Source organism: Lolium perenne, chromosome 3 (assembly GCF_019359855.2).
Source record: "Lolium perenne isolate Kyuss_39 chromosome 3, Kyuss_2.0, whole genome shotgun sequence".
Taxonomy (NCBI): domain Eukaryota; kingdom Viridiplantae; phylum Streptophyta; class Magnoliopsida; order Poales; family Poaceae; genus Lolium; species Lolium perenne.
The window spans coordinates 166329712-166350221 of record NC_067246.2 but is presented as its reverse complement, the minus strand read 5'-3'; positions in this window follow the sequence as shown (position 1 = coordinate 166350221).

Genomic DNA, 20510 nt, shown 5'->3' with positions numbered 1-20510 from the left:
AAGTTGGATGGTGCACACCTCAACTATCCTATATATGACAAGGAACTTTATGCTTTGGTTCGTGTTCTTGAAGTTTGGCAACATTATCTTTGGCCAAAAGAGTTTGTCATTCACTCCGACCATGAGTCTTTGAAGTATTTGAAAAGTCAACATAATTTGAACAAAAGACATGCAAAATGGGTTGAGTTCATTGAGTCCTTTCCATATATAATCAAATACAAGAAGGGCAAGGACAATGTAGTTGCGGATGCTCTTTCCCGCAAGCTCACCCTATTACTCACTCGCTTGGATTTCCAAGTTTTGGGTCTTGATGAAATCAAAAACCTATATGCCTCCGATACTTTCTTTGGCCCAATCTTTGCAAAGTGTTCTAATGATAAGGGCATCGATGATTTCTATTTGCACCAAGGATTCTTGTTTAAGGGAAACAAACTTTGTATTCCCATGTCTTCGCTTTGCCTTTTGCTCTTACAAGAATCGCATGGTGGTGGTCTTATGGGACACTTTGGAAGAGAAAATACATATGCCATGCTTTCAACTCACTACTATTGGCCAAGAATGTACCGCGACGTGGAACGCCTTTGCCGACGGTGTACAACATGCTTACAAGCTAAGTCCACTTCCAACCCATGTGGCCTTTATACACCTTTGCCTATTCCTTATGCTCCTTGGTCCGATATAAGCATGGATTTCGTACTAGGATTGCCTCGAATCAAATATGGTCATGATTCAATTTTTGTAGTGGTTGATCGATTCTCTAAAATGGCTCTTTTCATACCATGCTCCCGAACGGATGATGCTTCACATATTGCCTCCTTGTTTTTTAGGGAAATTGTGAGACTCCACGGTGTACCAAGAAGCATTGTTTCGGACCGAGATGTCAAATTCATGAGCTACCTTTGGAAGACAATAATGGCCAATTTCAATGTCAAGCTTTTGTTCTCGTCATCCTCGCACCCACAAACCGATGGGCAAACCGAAGTGGTGAACCGAAGCCTCTCCACACTACTCCGAGTCCTTGTCAAGAAGAATTTGAAAGCATGGGAAGATTGCATCCCGCATGCGGAGTTTGCCTACAACCGCGCCAAGCACTCTACAACAATGAGAAGTCCATTCATGGTCATCTACGGGTTTGAACCACCTACGGCGATTGACCTCCTTCCTCTTCCGCTACATGAGCAAGTAAACATGAACATCGACAAGCGAGCCCAATACATGAAGAAGCTAAATGAAGATACAAGGGAAACGATCGAGCAACAAGTTCTTCGTCAAGCCACTAGACTCAACATCAAGAAAAAGGCACGGATCTTCAATGAAGGAGACCTAGTGTGGATACACCTTCGCAAGGACCGCTTCCCTAAAGAAAGAAACTCCAAGCTCAAGCCCCGAGGAGATGGTCCCTTCAAGGTCCTCAAGCGCATCAATGACAACGCCTACGTCATCGACATACCAACATCCAAGTACTTGGTGAGCAACACATTCAATGTGTCCGACCTCTTGATACGTCTCCAACGTATCGATAATTTCTTATGTTCCATGCCACATTATTGATGTTATCTACATGTTTTATGCACACTTTATGTCATATTCGTGCATTTTCTGGAACTAACCTATTAACAAGATGCCGAAGTGCCAGTTGCTGTTTTCTGCTGTTTTTGGTTTCAGAAATCCTAGTAACGAAATATTCTCGGAATTGGACGAAATCAACGCCCAGGGTCCTATTTTGCCACGAAGCTTTCAGAAGTCCGAAGAGGAGACGAAGTGGGGCCACGAGGGGGCCACACCCTAGGGCGGCGCGCCCCCCCCCCCTTGGCCGCGCGGCCCTGTGGTGTGGGGCGCTCGTGCCGCCTCCTGACCTGCCCTTCCGCCTACTTAAAGCCTCCGTTGCGAAAACCCCAGTACCGAGAGCCACGATACGGAAAACCTTCCAGAGACGCCGCCGCCGCCGATCCCATCTCGGGGGATCCAGGAGATCGCCTCCGGCACCCTGCCGGAGAGGGGAATCATCTCCCGGAGGACTCTACGCCGCCATGGTCGCCTCCGGAGTGATGTGTGAGTAGTCTACCCCTGGACTATGGGTCCATAGCAGTAGCTAGATGGTTGTCTTCTCCCCATTGTGCTTCATTGTCGGATCTTGTGAGCTGCCTAACATGATCAAGATCATCTATCTGTAATTCTATATGTTGCGTTTGTTGGGATCCGATGAATAGAGAATACTTGTTATGTTGATTATCAAAGTTATATCTATGTGTTGTTTATGATCTTGCATGCTCTCCGTTACTAGTAGATGCTCTGGCCAAGTAGATGCTTGTAACTCCAAGAGGGAGTATTTATGCTCGATAGTGGGTTCATGCCTCGCATTGACACTGGGACAAGGACAGAAAGTTCTAAGGTTGTGTTGTGCTGTTGCCACTAGGGATAAAACATTGATGCTATGTCTAAGGATGTAGTTGTTGATTACATTACGCACCATACTTAATGCAATTGTCTGTTGCTTTGCAACTTAATACTGGAGGGGGTTCGGATGATAACCTGAAGGTGGACTTTTTAGGCATAGATGCAGTTGGATGGCGGTCTATGTACTTTGTCGTAATGCCCAATTAAATCTCACTATACTCATCATAATATGTATGTGCATGGTCATGCCCTCTTTATTTGTCAATTGCCCAACTGTAATTTGTTCACCCAACATGCTGTTTGTCTTATGGGAGAGACACCTCTAGTGAACTGTGGACCCCGGTCCAATTCTCTATACTGAAATACAATCTACTTGCAATCTTGTTCTCTTGTTTTACGCAAACAATCATCTTCCACACAATACGGTTAATCCTTTGTTACAAGAAGCGGTGAGATTGACAACCTCACTGTTTCGTTGGGGCAAAGTACTTTGGTTGTGTTGTGCAGGTTCCACGTTGGCGCCGGAATCCCTGGTGTTGCACCGCACTACATCCCGCCGCCATCAACCTTCAACGTGCTTCTTGGCTCCTCCTGGTTCGATAAACCTTGGTTTCTTTCTGAGGGAAAACTTGCTGCTGTGCGCATCATACCTTCCTCTTGGGGTTCCCAACGAACGTGTGAGTTACACGCCATCACCTCTCACCCTATCATGGCGATGAGGAGAACATAGAGTCGAGGACGACTCTTTCCCAAGGGGGGAGATGATACGGGGTGGCCTTTGGACACCTCCTCCTCAAGAACGTCAAGCCCTCCTCGTGGCCCAATGACACGAGCTCGAGCCCAAGCCATACACCAAGAGGTGAATTCGCTCCTTTCCATGTATGCATTTGATACCTCTTTGGATGGCATGCTACTTCATGCAAATACCTTGTGTTCAATCAGGTACATCGGTCAAGACACAAGCCATGGAGACCAAGCCAATGGAGAGGGAGCTGAAAATGAAGAAGATGGAGCTACAGCGCCTCGGCCAGAACTTCCTCCCCCCAGGACCGGAACTTCCGCCCAGATTCCCTGTGAAGAGCATCCAGCCGGAACTTCGGCCCCGAGAGACCGGAACTTCCGCCCACTGGAACTTCCGCCCTAGTTCCGAAAATGCGCCAAAACGCCCCGGGATGTTACTGCAAGGAAATTGGTCGTTTCCGGAACTAGGCCGGAAGTTGGCCAGAACTTTCGCCCCGACCGGAACTTCCGGCCTCCGGGACCGGAACTTCCGCCCAGATACCTCACAGAAGTTGTCCAGCCCCCAGTGAAGGGAATCCAGCCGGAACTTCCGCCCAGGACGACCGGAACTTCCGGCCGACCGGAACTTCCGCCCCCTGAGGCCGGAACTTCTGCCTACACGCGTTTCAGCACCAAAACTGGCAGATTCAGCATGTACCTTACCCCTTCGCCCCACCAACTATAAATAGCCTTGTTGGCTCAGATCTGAGATTAGACTTGATGTGAAATTAAACCTGAGCTTTGCTCTTGACCCTTGTGGGAAACCCTACCATAGATCTTAGATCTTGTACCCACCTGGGCTCCTTATCGAATCCTATTGTATCTCTTTGGTGACTTCTACCAATCTTGGTCTTTTTCTCGCACTTCTACCTTTGAGTCTTTTGCTTGCATTTCTATCGATTTTGGTCTTTTCACCCTTCTAGATCTATAGGATTTCGATTCGTCGATCTTTTTGCGGAACTTCTACCGAAAGGTCTTTTCCTGCAACTTCTATCGAGTTGGTGGTTCGGGCCAACGAGGACAAACCGATTTGTGTGTGTGTGAGTTTGTATCCCACGATTCCCTGGTGTTGCGCCGCACTACATCCCGCCGCCATCAACCTTCAACGTGCTTCTTGGCTCCTCCTGGTTCGATAAACCTTGGTTTCTTTCTGAGGGAAAACTTGCTGTTGTGCGCATCATACCTTCCTCTTGGGGTTCCCAACGAACGTGTGAGTTACACGCCATCAAGCTCTTTTTCTGGCGCCGTTGCCGGGGACCTGAAGAAAATTTACACCACAAAGATTGCCAACTCCCACGGCAACAGCTCTTTTTCTGGCGCCGTTGCCGGGGAGATCAAGACACGCTGCAAGGGGAGTCTCCACTTCTCAATCTCTTTACTTTGTTTTTGTCTTGCTTAGTTTTATTTACTATTTTGTTTGCTGCACTAAATCAAATTACAAAAAAATTAGTTGCTAGTTTTACTTTATTTGCTATCTTGTTTGCTATATCAAAAACACAAAAAAATTAGTTACTTGCATTTACTTTATCTAGTTTGCTTTATTTACTATTGCTAAAATGGCCAACCCTGAAAATACTAAGTTGTGTGACTTCACAACCACAAATAATAATGATTTCTTATGCACAGCTATTGCTCCACCTGCTACTACAGCAGAATTCTTTGAAATTAAACCTCCTTTACTGAATCTTGTTATGCGAGAGCAATTTTCTGGTGTTAGTTCTGATGATGCTGCTGCCCATCTTAATAATTTTGTTGAATTGTGTGAAATGCAAAAATATAAAGATGTAGATGGTGATATTATTAAACTAAAATTGTTCCCTTTCTCATTAAGAGGAAGAGCTAAAGATTGGTTGCTATCTCTGCCTAAGAATAGTATTGATTCATGGACTAAATGCAAGGATGCTTTTATTGGTAGATATTATCCCCCGGCTAAAATTATATCTTTGAGGAGTAGCATAATGAATTTTAAACAATTAGGTACTGAACATGTTGCTCAAGCTTGGGAAAGAATGAAATCTCTGGTTAAAAATTGCCCAACCCATGGACTGACTACTTGGATGATCATCCAAACCTTCTATGCAGGACTAAATTTTTCTTCGCGGAATTTATTGGATTCAGCTGCTGGAGGTACCTTTATGTCCATCACTCTTGGTGAAGCAACAAAGCTTCTTGATAATATGATGATCAACTACTCTGAATGGCACACGGAAAGAGCTCCACAAGGTAAGAAGGTAAATTCTGTCGAAGAAACCTCTTCCTTGAGTGATAAGATTGATGCTATTATGTCTATGCTTGTGAATGATAGGACTAATATTGATCCTAATAATATTCCGTTAGCTTCATTGGTTGCACAAGAAGAACATGTTGACGTAAACTTCATTAAAAATAATAATTTCAACAACAATGCTTACCGGAACAATTCTAGTAACAACTATAGGCCATATCCTTATAATAATGGCAACGGCTATGGTAATTCTTATGGGAATTCTTACAACAATAATAGGAACACACCCCCTGGACTTGAAGCCATGCTTAAAGAATTTATTAGTACACAAACTGCTTTTAACAAATCTGTTGAAGAAAAGCTTGGGAAAATTGATATACTTGCTTCTAAAGTCGATAGTCTTGCTGCTGATGTTGATCTTTTGAAATCGAAAGTTATGCCTAATGAAAATCATCATAACAAAATTACTACTACAGCAAATGCCATCCAAGTTAGAATTAATGAGAATATAAGATTAATAGCTGAACTGCGTGCTAGGTGGGATAGAGAAGAAAATGAAAAACTAGCTAGAGAAAAGAATGTAGCTAAAGTTTGGACTATTACCACCACTTGTAATGCTAATGCTACACATGTTGCTGCACCTCCTACTAATAATAATAAAAGAATTGGTGTTAGCAATGTTTCCACTTCTAATACAAAGCGCGAGAAACTGCCTGAAACTGCTAAAACTGCTGAAACTACCTGTGATAAAACTGCTGAAATTTTTTCCAACATTGGGGATGATGATCCCATTGCTTTAGATTATAATGGTTTGAATTTTGATGATTGCCACATCTCTGAAGTTATAAAGTTCTTGCAAAAACTTGCTAAAAGTCCTAATGCTAGTGCTATAAATTTGGCTTTCACACAACATATTACAAATGCTCTCATAAAAGCTAGAGAAGAGAAACTAGAGCGCGAAGCCTCTATTCCTAAAAAGCTAGAGGATGGTTGGGAGCCCATCATTAAGATGAAGGTTAAAGATTTTGATTGTAAGGCTTTATGTGATCTTGGTGCAAGTATTTCTGTTATGCCTAAGAAAATTTATAATATGCTTGACTTGCCGCCGCTGAAAAATTGTTATTTGGATGTTAATCTTGCTGATCATTCTACAAAGAAACCTTTGGGGAAAGTTGATAATGTTCGCATTACCGTTAACAATAACCTTGTCCTCGTTGATTTTGTTGTCTTGGATATTGAATGCAATGCATCTTGTCCCATTATATTGGGAAGACCTTTTCTTCGAACTGTTGGTGCTATCATTGATATGAAGGAAGGTAATATAAAATATCAATTTCCTCTCAAGAAAGGTATGGAACACTTCCCTAGAAAGAGAATGAAGTTACCTTTTGATTCTATTATGAGAACAAATTATGATGTTGACACTTCGTCTCTCGATAATACTTGATACACACTTTCTGCGCCTAGCTGAAAGGCGTTAAAGAAAAACGCTTATGGGAGACAACCCATGGTTTTTACCTACAGTACTTTGTTTTTATTTTGTGTCTTGGAAGTTGTTTACTACTGTAGCAACCTCTCCTTATCTTAGTTTAGTGTTTTGTTGTGCCAAGTAAAGTCGTTGATAGAAAAGTTCATACTAGATTTGGATTACTGCGTAGAAACAGATTTCTTTGCTGTCACGAATCTGGGCTGTTTTCCCTGTAGGTAACTCAGAAAATTATGCCAATTTACGTGAGTGATCCTCAGATATGTACGCAACTTTCATTCAATTTGAGCATTTTCATTTGAGCAAGTCTGGTGCCTCGATAAAATTCGTCAATACGAACTGTTCTGTTTTGACAGATTCTGCCTTTTATTTCGCATTGCCTCTTTTGCTATGTTGGATGAATTTCTTTGATCCATTAATGTCCAGTAGCTTTATGCAATGTCCAGAAGTGTTAAGAATGATTGTGTCACCTCTGAACATGTTAATTTTTATTGTCGCTAACCCTCTAATGAGTTGTTCTAAGTTTGGTGTGGAGGAAGTTTTCAAGGATCAAGAGAGGAGTATGATGCAACATGATCAAGGAGAGTGAAAGCTCTAAGCTTGGGGATGCCCCGGTGGTTCACCCCTGCATATATTAAGAAGACTGAAGCGTCTAAGCTTGGGGATGCCCAAGGCATCCCCTTCTTCATCGACAACATTATCAGGTTCCTCCCCTGAAACTATATTTTTATTCCATCACATCTTATGTGCTTTTCTTGGAGCGTCGGTTTGTTTTTGTTTTTTGTTTTGTTTGAATAAAATGGATCCTAGCATTCACTTTATGGGAGAGAGACACGCTCCGCTGTAGCATATGGACAAGTATGTCCTTAGTTTCTACTCATAGTATTCATGGCGAAGTTTCTTCTTCGTTAAATTGTTATATGGTTGGAATTGGAAAATGATACATGTAGTAATTGCTATTAATGTCTGGGGTAATGTGATACTTGGCAATTGTTGTGCTCATGTTTAAGCTCTTGCATCATATGCTTTGCACCCATTAATGAAGAAATACATAGAGCATGCTAAAATTTGGTTTGCATATTTGGTTTCTCTAAGGTCTAGATAATTTCTAGTATTGAGTTTGAACAACAAGGAAGACGGTGTAGAGTCTTATAATGTTTTCAATATGTCTTTTATGTGAGTTTTGCTGCACCGGTTCATCCTTGTGTTTGTTTCAAATAAGCCTTGCTAGCCTAAACCTTGTATCGAGAGGGAATACTTCTCATGCATCCAAAATACTTGAGCCAACCACTATGCCATTTGTGTCCACCATACCTACCTACTACATGGTATTTTCCGCCATTCCAAAGTAAATTGCTTGAGTGCTACCTTTAAAATTCCATCATTCACCTTTGCAATATATAGCTCATGGGACAAATAGCTTAAAAACTATTGTGGTACTGAATATGTAATTATGCACTTTATCTCTTATTAAGTTGCTTGTTGTGCGATAACCATGTTTACTGGGGATGCCATCAACTACTCTTTGTTGAATTTCATGTGAGTTGCTATGCATGTTCGTCTTGTCTGAAGTAAGAGCGATCTACCACCTTATGGTTAAGCATGCATATTGTTAGAGAAGAACATTGGGCCGCTAACTAAAGCCATGATCCATGGTGGAAGTTTCAGTTTTGGACAATATCCTCAATCTCAAATGAGAAAATTATTAATTGTTGTTACAGGCTTATGCATAAAAGAGGAGTCCATTATCTGTTGTCTATGTTGTCCCGGTATGGATGTCTAAGTTGAGAATAATCAATAGCGAGAAATCCAATGCGAGCTTTCTCCTTAGACCTTTGTACAAAGTGACATAGAGGTACCCCATTGCGACACTTGGTTAAAACATGTGCATTGTGATGATCCGGTAGTCCAAGCTAATTAGGACAAGGTGCGGGCACTATTAGTACACTATGCATGAGGCTTGCAACTTGTAAGATATAATTTACATGATACATATGCTTTATTACTACCGTTGACAAAATTGTTTCATGTTTTCAAAATCAAAGCTCTAGCACAAATATAGCAATCGATGCTTTTCCTCTATGGAGGACAATTCTTTTACTTTCAATGTTGAGTCAGTTCACCTATTTCTCTCCACCTCAAGAAGCAAACACTTGTGTGAACTGTGCATTGATTCCTACATATTTGCTTATTGCACTTATTATATTACTCTATGTTGACAATATCCATGAGATATACATGTTATGAGTTGAAAGCAACCGCTGAAACTTAATCTTCCTTTGTGTTGCTTCAATGCCTTTACTTTGAATTATTGCTTTATGAGTTAACTCTTATGCAAGACTTATTGATGCTTGTCTTGAAGTGCTATTCATGAAAAGTCTTTGCTTTATGATTCACTTGTTTACTCATGTCATATACATTGTTTTGATCGCTGCATTCACTACATATGCTTTACAAATAGTATGATCAAGGTTATGATGGCATGTCACTCCAGAAATTATCTCGTGTTATCGTTTTACTGCTCGGACGAGCGTAACTAAGCTTGGGGATGCTGATACGTCTCCGACGTATCGATAATTTCTTATGTTCCATGCCACATTATTGATGTTATCTACATGTTTTATGCACACTTTATGTCATATTCGTGCATTTTCTGAACTAACCTATTAACAAGATGCCGAAGTGCCGCTTGTTTGTTTCTGTTTTTGGTTTCAGAAATCCTAGTAACGAAATATTCTCGGAATTGGACGAAATCAACGCCCAGGGTCCTATTTTGCCACGAAGCTTTCAGAAGTCCGAAGAGGAGACGAAGTGGGGCCACGAGGGGGCCACACCCTAGGGCGGCGCGGGCCCCCCCTTGGCCGCGCGGCCCTGTGGTGTGGGGCGCTCGTGCCGCCTCCTGACCTGCCCTTCCGCCTACTTAAAGCCTCCGTTGCGAAACCCCAGTACCGAGAGCCACGATACGGAAAACCTTCCAGAGACGCCGCCGCCGCCGATCCCATCTCGGGGGATCCAGGAGATCGCCTCCGGCACCCTGCCGGAGAGGGGAATCATCTCCCGGAGGACTCTACGCCGCCATGGTCGCCTCCGGAGTGATGTGTGAGTAGTCTACCCCTGGACTATGGGTCCATAGCAGTAGCTAGATGGTTGTCTTCTCCCCATTGTGCTTCATTGTCGGATCTTGTGAGCTGCCTAACATGATCAAGATCATCTATCTGTAATTCTATATGTTGCGTTTGTTGGGATCCGATGAATAGAGAATACTTGTTATGTTGATTATCAAAGTTATATCTATGTGTTGTTTATGATCTTGCATGCTCTCCGTTACTAGTAGATGCTCTGGCCAAGTAGATGCTTGTAACTCCAAGAGGGAGTATTTATGCTCGATAGTGGGTTCATGCCGCATTGACACCGGGACAAAGGATGAAAGTTCTAAGGTTGTGTTGTGCTGTTGCCACTAGGGATAAAACATTGATGCTATGTCTAAGGATGTAGTTGTTGATTACATTACGCACCATACTTAATGCAATTGTCTGTTGCTTTGCAACTTAATACTGGAGGGGGTTCGGATGATAACCTGAAGGTGGACTTTTTAGGCATAGATGCAGTTGGATGGCGGTCTATGTACTTTGTCGTAATGCCCAATTAAATCTCACTATACTCATCATAATATGTATGTGCATGGTCATGCCCTCGTTATGTGTCAATTGCCCAATCAGTAATTTGTTCACCCAAAGATGCTGTTTGTCTTATGGGAGAGACACCTCTAGTGAACTGTGGACCCCGGTCCAATTCTCTATCTTGAAATACAATCTCGCAATATCTTTGTTCTACCGTTTTCTGCAAACAATCATCTTCCACACAATACGGTTAATCCTTTGTTACAGAAGCCGGTGAGATTGACAACCTCACTTTGCTTCGTTGGGGCAAAGTACTTTGGTTGTGTTGTGCAGGTTCCACGTTGGCGCCGGAATCCCCGGTGTTGCACCGCACTACATCCCGCCGCCATCAACCTTCAACGTGCTTCTTGGCTCCTCCTGGTTCGATAAACCTTGGTTTCTTTCGAGGGAAAACTTGTCACGTGCGCATCATACCTTCCTCTTGGGGTTCCCAACGAACGTGTGAGTTACACGCCATCACCTCTCACCCTATCATGGCGATGAGGAGAACATAGAGTCGAGGACGACTCTTTCCCAAGGGGGGAGATGATACGGGGTGGCCTTTGGACACCTCCTCCTCAAGAACGTCAAGCCCTCCTCGTGGCCCAATGACACGAGCTCGAGCCCAAGCCATACACCAAGAGGTGAATTCGCTCCTTTCCATGTATGCATTTGATACCTCTTTGGATGGCATGCTACTTCATGCAAATACCTTGTGTTCAATCAGGTACATCGGTCAAGACACAAGCCATGGAGACCAAGCCAATGGAGAGGGAGCTGAAAATGAAGAAGATGGAGCTACAGCGCCTCGGCCAGAACTTCCTCCCCCCAGGACCGGAACTTCCGCCCAGATTCCCTGTGAAGAGCATCCAGCCGGAACTTCGGCCCCGAGAGACCGGAACTTCCGCCCACTGGAACTTCCGCCCTAGTTCCGAAAATGCGCCAAAACGCCCCGGGATGTTACTGCAAGGAAATTGGTCGTTTCCGGAACTAGGCCGGAAGTTGGCCAGAACTTTCGCCCCGACCGGAACTTCCGGCCTCCGGGACCGGAACTTCCGCCCAGATACCTCACAGAAGTTGTCCAGCCCCCAGTGAAGGGAATCCAGCCGGAACTTCCGCCCAGGACGACCGGAACTTCCGGCCGACCGGAACTTCCGCCCCCTGAGGCCGGAACTTCTGCCTACACGCGTTTCAGCACCAAAACTGGCAGATTCAGCATGTACCTTACCCCTTCGCCCCACCAACTATAAATAGCCTTGTTGGCTCAGATCTGAGATTAGACTTGATGTGAAATTAAACCTGAGCTTTGCTCTTGACCCTTGTGGGAAACCCTACCATAGATCTTAGATCTTGTACCCACCTGGGCTCCTTATCGAATCCTATTGTATCTCTTTGGTGACTTCTACCAATCTTGGTCTTTTTCTCGCACTTCTACCTTTGAGTCTTTTGCTTGCATTTCTATCGATTTTGGTCTTTTCACCCTTCTAGATCTATAGGATTTCGATTCGTCGATCTTTTTGCGGAACTTCTACCGAAAGGTCTTTTCCTGCAACTTCTATCGAGTTGGTGGTTCGGGCCAACGAGGACAAACCGATTTGTGTGTGTGTGAGTTTGTATCCCACGATTCCCCTTCGCGTTCTTCGAGTTCATCGCGTTCTTCCACCTCCCCCCACGAATTCCACCCAAATCCGTGAAGATCGAGCACACCCTTGGGCTTAGCCCTTATCACACGCATCGACGAGCAATATGAGAAGGTGGCCAACAACTTCAGCATCGTCAATCAAGATATGACCCTCCTTCAAGAAGCTACGGACAACTTGAATGGCCAAATAGCAGCCAATGATGCGAACATGGAGCGGCACATGGATAGTCTCGAGCGCGCCATCAACAACTTGGGTCGCCGACACCAACATCGCTCTACTTCCTCATCATCATCAAGCTCGGTGCAAGAGTACTACTCTCATGAGCGACGTACGTCCTCAAGCTCCAACTCAAGGCATGAAGACCACCATCGAGTTCGTCGCCCAGATGCTCGTCATGAAGACTCCCGCTCCAACTCAAGGCGAGGAGAATTCCATCGACATGCTCGTCCCCATGAACGTCCTCCACAAGAACAAGTTCTACACCAAGATCGTCATCAAGCGGATCGCCATGCCCACCATGGGCGTGACGACCAACCCCACGACAATGTCATCCTCAACATGGAACCGGCACCTCATCGTGAGCCACATGTTGATGCTCAAGACCAAGGTCATCAAGCACAACCGAGACGTGATCTCCGCAATCATCCTCGTCAACAACAACATGGAAGAGGAGACCCGAACTTGGCTCAAGAGGAGGCCGCCGACAATGGACGTCGTCAACATCCTCATCAAGATCTTCGACAACACCATCATCGTGAACCAAGTGAAGCTAGTGTTCAACTTCAACACCAACCCAATGATATGGTTGGCCGGGGAAGACCTCCTCTACCACCTCAAGCCGCAAGAGATGAAGGCATCTGTCCTCGCCGAAGAAATTTGGAAGATGAAGAGAACATGTTTGGAAAGCTCAAGTTCAACATGCCCAAGTTCAAATGTGAAGACGATGCCGACGCCTACCTCTCATGGGCACTCAAGGTTGACAAGATCTTCCGCATCCACAACTACTCCGGTGCCAAGAAAGTAGCCACGCGTCTCTTGAGTTTGAGGATTATGCCAACACTTGGTGGGAGCAAGTAGTCACTCTAAGGGAAGAAAAGGGTGAACCTCCCATTGACACTTGGGAAGAGATGAAGGAAGAGATGCAAGCTCGCTTTGTACCAACCCACTACAAGATCGACCTCTTCAACAAACTCCAAAAATTGAAGCAAGGCACCAAGACCGTTGAAGAGTTCTACAAGGAGATGGAGTTAACTATGATGCGAGCCAACATCCAAGAATCCGAGAACCAAACTATTGCTAGATTCTTCAATGGCCTTAACTACCCCATCAAGAGGATTGTGGAGTTCCAACAATATTCCAACATGGTTGAGTTGGTTCACCAAGCTTCCAAGGCCGAGCGCCAAGTGAATGAGGACATCAAGTACTCCAAGTCCAAGCCATACTCGCCTCCAAGCTCGCTACAACCACTCCCACAAGTGTCAAGCCCGCCGTTTCATCTACACCATCCAAGCAAACGACTATACAAAGTCGCATGAAGCAATCGGTGACTTCCACCGCCTCCTTAAAGGCTTCTACAGAACCCTCTAATGTCACTTGTTTCAAGTGTGGCGCACAAGGCCACAAGTCCTTTGAGTGCAAGAATACCAAAGTCATGATCACTATGGAGAATGGTGACATAGAGACGCTAAGTGAAGGTGAATATGAAGCTCTTGTCCAAGCCGCCGTCGCCAATGAAGAAGATTACTATGAAGAAAGCGGGGAAGACCCTCTCTTATGTGTGCATGACCCTAGCCCCTCGCTTGTGGTCACAAGGGTGCTAACAACTCAACCTCAAGTCATGGAAGACCAAAGGTGCAACATCTTCCAAACCCGTGCTGGTATTGGTGGCAAATCAATCAAGGTCATCATCGACGGAGGAAGTTGCCACAACCTAGCAAGCACCGAGTTGTGTGAGAAGCTCAACCTCACGCTCCGCAAGCATCCGCATCCTTACCATGTCCAATGGTTGAGCGACAAGGGCAACGTCAAGATACAACATACCGTCACCGTCAACTTCAAGATTGGCCCTTATGAAGACACTATTGAGTGTGACGTGGTGCCCATGACGGTGTGCCACATGTTGCTTGGCCGCCCATGGAAATTTGATAAGAAGGCTATACATGATGGACACTCCAATACATACACCTTCACGGTCAAGGATAAGAAGTTTGAGCTACGCCCAATGACTCCTAGCCAAATCATCGCGGACAATGCGAAGGCTTTAGCGAGAGCACAACATCACAACCACCATAGTGAGTTGAGAGAAGAGGGAGCGGCCCACCAAAAAGAGAGTGAGCGCCACAAGCCATACATGAGTGAGATAAAGAGTGTCCTCCTAGCCACCAAAAGCGAGTGGAGAGAAGTGCAAGAAAACCCATCCACCACATTGCACTATGTGCTCATTTGCAAGGGACCATCGTCGGCGACTAACGACTTAACCAACATTCCTTCGTCTTTGTTGTCTCTTTTGAAGGAGTTTCAAGATGTCTTCCCCGACGAGCTACCTCATGGGCTTCCACCGCTTCGGGGCATAGAGCACCGCATCGACCTCATACCCGGCGCCCCGCTCGCAAACCGCGCCGCCTACCGCACCAACCCCGAAGACACAAAGGAGATTCAACGCCAAATACAAGATCTCCTCGCTAAAGGGTACGTTCGTGAAAGCCTTAGTCCTTGTGTCGTTCCCGTGATTCTTGTACCTAAACCGGATGAGACGCAACGAATGTGTATGGATTGTCGCCCCATCAATGTCATTACCGTTAGATACCGCCATCCCATTCCGCGTTTAGATGACATGCTTGATGAGTTAAGTGGTGCCACGATTTTCTCTAAAGTAGATTTGCGTAGTAGCTACCACCAAATCCGCATGGCAATTGGTGATGAATGGAAGACGGCATTCAAGACCAAACTTGGTCTCTATGAATGGCTTGTCATGCCATTTGGTCTTTCAAATGCCCCATCGACTTTGATGCGCCTTATGAACCACATTTTGAGACCTCTCATTGGCAAGAGTGTGGTTGTCTATTTCGATGATATTCTCATTTATAGCAAAAATCTCGAGAACCGTGTGCAACATGTGAGAGAAGTTTTATGCATCTTGCGCCATGAGAAGCTTTATGCAAACCTTCCCAAATGCACATTTGCCCAAAACAAATTGGTTTTTCTTGGATTTCTGATTTCCGCCAATGGCATTGAAGTAGATTCTTCGAAGGTTGACGCCATACATAATTGGCCCACGCCTACCACCGTTGGTCAAGTTCGAAGTTTCCATGGACTTGCCAGTTTCTACCGCCGCTTTGTGAAAGATTTTAGCACCATTGCTTGCCCTTTAAATTGAGTGTGATGCGAGTGGACTTGGCATTGGTGGAGTTCTTAGGAAAGATGGAAAACCCGTGGCATACTATAGTGAGAAGTTGGATGGCGCACGTCTCAACTATCCTATTTATGACAAGGAACTTTGATGAGGACATCCCTACCTCACTACTACCTCCGTCATTGCAAGATGAAGATGAAGCTGTGAAGCTCAAGTCCAATGAAGTTAGGATTGGACCAATGACACGAGCTCGTGCGAAGCTACTTAAACAACAGGTGAACTTGTTCCTAAACGATATTTTGATCGACGAGAACTTTATACTACCTAAGTCGTATTACTTATGTATGATCAGGTATGAGGGGGAACCAAGCATCGCACGAGGAGGAGAGGAGCAGCTGGACAAGAAGCTGGACGTGAAGCTGGACATGGAGCCGGACGTGAAGACATCCCATGGACGCGCAAGGGAGGAGCGGGAGGCATGCGCGAGAGGAGGAGATCTTCAGGCCGGTCCCAGGCCCGGTCAGACCGGCCGTGGGACCGGGCCACCCGGTCACCAACCGGATTTCGAACCGGTGCCATCCGGGCCACATCCAGGGAACACGGACCCTTCGTCCGGTTTCCACCCGGTCACAGACCCGGTCTAGGACCGGACCACCCGGTCCCAGGCCCGGTCGACCGGCCCCCAGACCGGCCGAGTCCGAGTCTGTCTCGACCAGATCTATTCTGGGTCGGTTATTTCCGTACTTTTTCGACCTGAGGTCGTCCCGAACGCCTATATAAGTCCCTGGGACGCCCCCAAAGTTGCTTTAGACCACGTTTAAGATAAACCCTAGTTCTTAGTTGTTTGCTATGCAAAACTATTGAATACTACTCTCCAATTCGTTGCGATCTGGAGTTTTATGCTACTGAAAGTTTGTGTGTAATCTGCTGTTCCATTGGGGATTAGAAGATTGCAATTTACCGCTTCGTGGTCGGCGGCTACGTGCGCAAGTGTGTGGAGTTGCGAATATCTTGCAGGGTTGAGAGCTGTTGCATTGGCATCAGGAATCAATCGAGAGACTTCGTCGGCGTCATACAAGTTATCCTCCTCATCATCATCAATTCCATCCGCTGCTACCTTCGTGTGTTCATCACCACCGTCGCTTACTGAGAAGATCGGGCAACCCCTTATCATCTTGGTATCAGATTTCCAGTTTTCCTCGGTAAGCCATCCACAATCCACCCCATAGTTGAGTTGTGAGTGTTTTCCTATCCAGAAAAAGCCATAAAAAGTTAGGGTTAGGGTTTGCCATAGCCTTAGATTGCACTAATTTCGAGTTTTAGTTGCTTTTCGTAGTTGTTTTTGCGTATCTTTATCTTTCCTCTAGTAGAATTGTTAGGGTTTGTGTTTTCTCTATCATCTAGTTTATCATATTGTGTCAGTTTTGTTACTCCGAGTCCACATAGCGTACAGTGTGCTTGTTCCCAACCATAGACACAGCCTATCGATATACGTGACTAGGAACTTCCCCAGAAGAGACTAGTTTTACCGCTCGACAGGCTGCTCATTAGGGTTTTGGTGCGTTGCATATCTTGTTGGTCGTGTTATCAAGGAGTTGAGTCAAAAAACAAAAAAAAAATCAAAAAAAAAAAAGAGAAAATTGAAAAGAAGCAAAAAGAGCTACATAGCTGCGTGTGTTATACAAAAAGAAAAATCCAAAAAGAAAAGTGTTGTGCTAGTTGAATCAAGTGAAGGCCTAAGTTTACTTTCGCACCCGTAGTTGAGCAATCTTGTGCCTGTCTCGTTGAGCTTTGCTAGCGTCTCTCTTGCGCATTGCAACTTTTCCAACATATAGTTGCATTGCCCCATTATATCGCCTTGTGTGAGTATCATTGGTTGTCTACGGTCAGCGCTAGAGCTTGTTATTGGTGCAAATAGGTAGCCCACCTACAGCCCCACATATATCCTGCTTTGTCGTGTGATTTGTTCTTATACCCTTGATATTCGCTTCGCTACATCCGTGCACTAGTCCGTCAATCCAAGTTGGTAAGCAATACTAATTCACTTTGGAGCGGTAAGATTTACCTTTCTTATCAGTTTTGAGTGAGTTGTGAGAGTACCACCAAAGACCTTTGTTTAGTGCACTAACCTACTAATCATGTCTTCTACCGAGAATGTTGATGTGATGCAGAAAAAGGACGCCGCTACACCAGTTACTTGGCGTGAATTTGAGGCACTTCGTGATCACATGCAACGTGAAATACGAGTTGCTAGTGATGTGTTGGACAAGGATATTCAGAGTGTTCACTTGAAGGTCGATGAGACTACTACAGCGGTTAACACCGTTCAAACATCGGTGACGACTCTTCAAGCATCTATACAAGCTTTGACAACCGCCGTTGGTGAGATACGTACCATGGTGCAACAACAACCACCACCTGATGAAGATGGCAGTGTGCAAGGTGACAATGCCGAAGCTGCTAATGCTCAAGGGCGTGGTGTTGGTCGTGGTCTTGGACGTGGCGTTGGTGATGCGTTCGTGGTCGTGGTTTTGTCCCCGTCGGAGCCCAACGTGTTACTCAACAACAAGCAGATGGTTTGGTTAAGCCCAAGTTCTCACTTCCCAGATTTGAAGGAGGTACGATGTTGAAGAATATCTTACATGGGAGTCGAAGATTGAGAGATTATGGCGTTTACATCCTGACTATCTTGAAGATAGGAAGATCAAGCTTGCTTCCTCTGAATTTGATGGCTATGCATTGCGTTGGTGGGATGGACTTGTTCGTGCTCGTGAAGAAGATGGTGAGCTGCCTATTATCACATGGCGTGCTATGAAGGCGGCAATGAGAGCTCGTTTTGTGCCTACCAATTACTTGCGTTCCGTCTTTGACAAGTTGACCCAATTGAAACAAGGTGTGTTGACGGTTGATGCTTACTACATGGAGATGGAGATGCTTATGCAGCGTGCCCGTGTCCGTGAGTCTCTTGAGATGACACTACAGCGTTTTCGAATGGTCTGCGGTTTAATATCAAGGGAATTGTGCGTCATCACAGCTACGCTACTATGAATGAGCTACTACATCATGCAAGAGAAGCCGAGTCACGGTTGGCTGAAGAAGCGCAACGAGAGGGGCCGTGCTACGGGCGCAGTGGCGCTACACGCCTAGGCCGCCGCCTTCTACGGCGCCATCTACGCGTCCTATGGATGTTCCTTCTTCGTCTAGCAAGCCGGTCTCCAATGTGTCTAACACAAGGAAGCCCGTCCCTCGCACAAGTGGAACCGGTTCTAGTATGTCTACAACGCAACCGTGATATGGTTTGTCATACATGTGGTGGCAAGGGTCACTTCAAGAAGGATTGTCCTAATCGCAAAGTTATGATAATTAATGAGGACAATGAGTATGAAACTGGAGATGATGCTGATCCAGATGCTCCGGATGAGGATGATTATGACAGGTGATGGGTTTGATGCTTTCCCTTCGAAGCTCAAACTATTGTTGTCTCGCACGTGTTCTTAATGTGCAGTCAAGTGCATCTACACAGTACTGTAATTTGTTTCAAACAAAGGCACTAGTTGGTCCGGATAAAGCTTGCAAGGTCATTATTGATGGCGGGAGTTGTCGCAATCTAGCAAGCAAAGAGTTATGTGCCAAGCTGAAACTGAAGTATCTACCGCACCCACATCCATATTATATTCAGTGGTTGAGCAATAATGGTGAGATGAAGGTGAGCCACATGGTGCGAGTTGATTTTGAGATTGGACCGTATAAGGATTCCATTGATTTTGATGTGGTTCCTATGACGGTTTGTCACCTCGCCGTTGGGCCGGCCATGGCTCTATGACCGTTCTGTGCAACACAATGGCCGCGCCAATACATATCACTTGGAGTTCAAGGGCAAGAAAATTAACTTACAGCCTATGTCACCACAGCAAATTGTCAATGAGTCTCGTCGAAGATTGAAGTAAACTTGGAGGATGCATCCATAGATAGACGAGAGACTTGTAATGCCGTGAGTGATATAACGAAAAGTGAGAGAGTGAATTCCTTAGTCTCATTAGCCACCAAACAAGACATGAGAGAATTTTGTGAGGATCCTACAGCCATGCCTATTGTGCTCATGTACAAGGGTACGGTTTTGGTTTCTAACGACATGACCCCTCTTCCTCTTGGTGTTTCTAATGTTTTGCAGGAATTCACGACGTGTTTCCGGAAGAGGTACCCGCAGGACTTCCACCATTGCGAGGTATTGAGCATCAAATTGACTTGATCCCGGAGCATCGCTGCCCAATAGGGCGCCATATAGAACGAATCCCGAAGAAACGAAGGAGATACGGAAGCAAGTACAAGCGCTACTCGACAAAGGTTATATCCGCATAAGCCTTAGTCCTTGTGCTTGTTCTGTTATTCTTGTTCCTAAGAAAGATGGTACATGGCGTATGTGCGTAGATTGTAGAGCGATAAACAACATTACTATTCGATATCGTCATCCTATTCCCCGTTTAGAGGATATGCTAGATGAATTGAGTGGTGCTGCTGTTTTCACTAAAATTGATTTGCGTAGTGGTTATCATCAAATTAGGATGAAAGAAGGGGATGAGTGGAAAACCGCCTTTAAAACAAAATTTGGTTTATATGAGTGGTTAGTAATGCCTTTTGGTTTAACTAATGCACCTAGCACTTTCATGAGACTGATGAACCATGTTTTGCGTGATTTTATTGGCAAGTTTGTGGTTGTGTATTTTGATGACATATTAATCTACAACGCAATGAATCTGATCATATTATACATATTCGACATGTTTTGCAAGTGTTGCGTGATAGTAAACTCTATGGTAATCTTGAGAAGTGCACATTTTGCAAAGATAGGGTCATATTTCGGGTTATGTTGTCTCTAAGCATGGAGTAGAAGTAGATGTGTCTAAAATTGAAGCTATTCAAAATTGGCCTACTCCCATGACTCGTGAGTCAAGTTAGAAGTTTTCATGGT